Genomic DNA, 3431 nt, shown 5'->3' with positions numbered 1-3431 from the left:
CTTCCGTGTTGTTACAGTTATTGACAGATTTTTTTAACTCCTTTTTCTGTTCATGAATTACAATAAACAAACATTACATGCAAGGCTGGATTAGTACCTCCAGGGACCCCTGGGCACTGAGAGCTCAGGGCCCCTCGACCCAACACGTAGCAACACGCCTACCCAACAGGACCAATATTTTAAATTTTCTTTCAAGCATGTCAATCGCACACCTATTTTTCAAAAGCAGGGACGCAGCTACATATTTCAACCAAAGTAGGTCTAGCCTTTTGCCATTTCTGTCAAAAATCACAAGACAAGAGGCGCATTCACACCGCAGTACTTTTCCCACAAAGGTTCATCAGAACTTGGTTCATGAGAACTCTTTAGTTCTCATGAACAAAGTACAGATCACGTTCACACTGGAATAAGTCCCTAAGGGAAGATTAGGCAAATGAAGCCGCTGTCGTCACTTCTTCTTCTTCTGCTTTGGGTTTACTGGCAGGCCGCAAACCACTTCACGGCGTATACTGCCGCCCAAAGTCCCCGGCCGGAAGTCCCCGGAGTTGGGGACTGGCTTCAGTAGAAGCTGCTGGGAGTCCCAGCAGCTTCTACTGAAGCCTTCCGAGTAAATCGCCAGAACGCCGACACCTCCTCATCTCCACCGCTCCCATGTTTTATTTTGTGTTGCAATAAGTTAGTCTCTCTGCGTTTCTGCGCTGGGCTAATGCTAATAATGCTAATGCGAGGATAATAAAATGGCGGCTTCACTAAACTTTGTGGATTCCTTGTCTAATTATTAGTTACTTTGTTGCTATTAGACGGGGTGGAAAGTAAAAACTCATACAAAGTATTACCAAAAAGAATAAAGTATTTTTTTTTTTATGAATACTAAACCTCATTACTACAAATCACTTTGAATTACATTTTTGTGATTGAGAGCAAGGGAAACTAACTTCCCTACGGCCACAAGAAGAAAAAGGGCTAGTTGGTCTGCACGATTAATCAAACATTTGAATGAAATCGCTATACGGACTAGTGCATTTAAAAAATGTAGGAAGTATTTGTTAAAGTACAAAAGCATTGTGGAGCTACAGAGAAAAAAGAAAACATCTTTTTGTAAAGATCCTCTTAAGCAATCACACCATGATCATTCTAATATACTTTTTAATTATAATGAGAAACAGTGATGTACAAAAGATCAATCCCTGCTATAAAGTGCAGGCCTGCCAGCTAGCTTCAAAGACACGTCATTACAAAATCTGAGCCCTTCTCTGAATGAATCACTTGGCTCATCCATATCAGGGCGGTTATAACCAACGCGTTATGCTTTATGAGGCAGGAAAGCGTGAGATGTGATACAAGCTGCTCTGCACGTGGGAAAACTTTAAAGTTCCATGATGTATTTTAGTCCGGTCTAAACTGCACACTAGCTGATGCTCGTTTTGGCCACGCTCTATTTTATAGGTTTCTTAATTCCTAATGATTTCCTCTGACGTTTTAATGAAACAACTTTGATATTAGGTTTGAATTTAAAAGGAAAATAGACAATGGTCATGTTTATAGTACAACAACTAATTCCTCCATTGAACAACACCTTCAAGTTCATAACTGCCTAAAAGTGCAATAATATAGATTACATCACTTTCATATTACCTGCACATTTATTTGGAAGTTGAGGCCCTTATTTCTAAATGTCCTTTCTTTCATATTTGATGTATTGAGTGATGCATTTATGTGTTGTAATGGTCACCCATACAAGGGACGTAACGTTAACAACACCAAATCAAAGTAAATATGAATCAATATTGGGATAATATGATTCCCAACACTGGTTGAATTCCTCTCTATGCTGTGATTTACAACTTTAATATCATTACTATCTTGCATGTTTGGCTGATCTACTGTTGACTGACAATAAACCTTAGACCGCACACCAGTAAATAATAGGAAATCTCTTTTGTGTTTTCCCTCAAGCAAGTAACGACCTAACATGCAACAGTGACAGGTCTCATAATTTAATGATTAGCTCGCTTTGTTAAATGTGACAGCGCTCAGAAACCTAAAGGAAATAGACCACGCTTATCGAAACATAATGACTGACAGCAGGAACAGTTGCTTCACTGCTGCACAGTTTCAGCCTTGCATCACTTTAAAGAAGTGTAAGATGGGTAGTAGCTTCGCTCGTGCACATGCAGGTTGCACGGTATGTCATCATTGTAGTCGTAAAAATTAAAGTATGAACGACCATTTGTCCCACATTTGGTCACTTTTAATAACCATGTGGAAACTTTGTGCTGAGCCGCACCCGGGGAAACACAGTACAGTTGCCTGGATACCAAACAGATGTCAGTGTATGGCGTCACACGGCCGCCTACATGTGAACTCGGTATTGTCTTCAAATAAGACACACACATATTCACGCATACACACCTTGGTCTGACTGGTCTTGTGATGGAGAGTGCAAAATTAAACCATCTGTTGCAAAATGAGACTCATGTGGCTTCCAGAGAAAACAATTGTCACCACCTGTAGGAAGTGTTGGCCTCAGGAAGGAATAGTCAACGGCTTCAGCTGGTCTTAAGTCTCTATACTGTGTGTGAAATGTTGTCTCTTACATTGTATGTGAAGTTATTTGTTTGCTCATTTTGAAGGTATTGATTTCTTTACACAAAACAAAAAAATGTGTTGTTGTTTTCTTGGTAAAGGTGAAACTCTCTGCTCCATAGTTTCTCTCTTCACTGTACATTTTACATTTATATATTCCATCTGTCACATACTTATATGTAATACCTTGCTCTATACCTTTTTATTGTTAATTTGTAAATTCAACATGTATATTTTCTACTTTCTTGTTTATTTATTGTCTTTTAATTTGTATGCCTTGTTGTGTCCCGTCAATTATGTTAAGTTTTGTCATGTTAGTTTAGTTTATGTTCCACTTCCTGTTTTATTTTGTACTCACCTTGTCTCATTCCAGGTCCCTTTAATTCCTGCTCTGGTTCCTTTTCCCGCCATCATCAGTAGAGGCTTCTCAATTCTTAAATTTCCCCTCCTCGACTCCCCTCCTCGAGACTTAGTCCCGCCCACAGGAGATGCGAGCGGAGGACCGAGGAGAGAGGAGGGGAAGCAGCAGACGTTTAAAGAAATGAGAACTCCTCTCCTCTGGGCGGTCATATTAAAGCGACGTCCGTTCATTATTACGTGGCAACAGCTGCATCAGCTGTCGAGTGTTTTGTCATATTTTATAATCTCTGTTAGATCAGCTGAACATTGTTCCCCCACATATTTACTTTGAATTAATTGAGAGTGCGGTATAATGAGACAATACCAGGCTACAGATGCGGACACACACACACACACAAATATATGTATATAAATTAGTGCTGTCAAAATTATCGCGTTAACGGCGGTAATTAATTTTTTGAATTAATTGCGTTAAAATATTTAAC

This window comes from Pseudochaenichthys georgianus, chromosome 22 (assembly GCF_902827115.2).
Source record: "Pseudochaenichthys georgianus chromosome 22, fPseGeo1.2, whole genome shotgun sequence".
Taxonomy (NCBI): Eukaryota; Metazoa; Chordata; class Actinopteri; order Perciformes; family Channichthyidae; genus Pseudochaenichthys; species Pseudochaenichthys georgianus.
Note: the sequence above shows the minus strand (reverse complement) of the source record.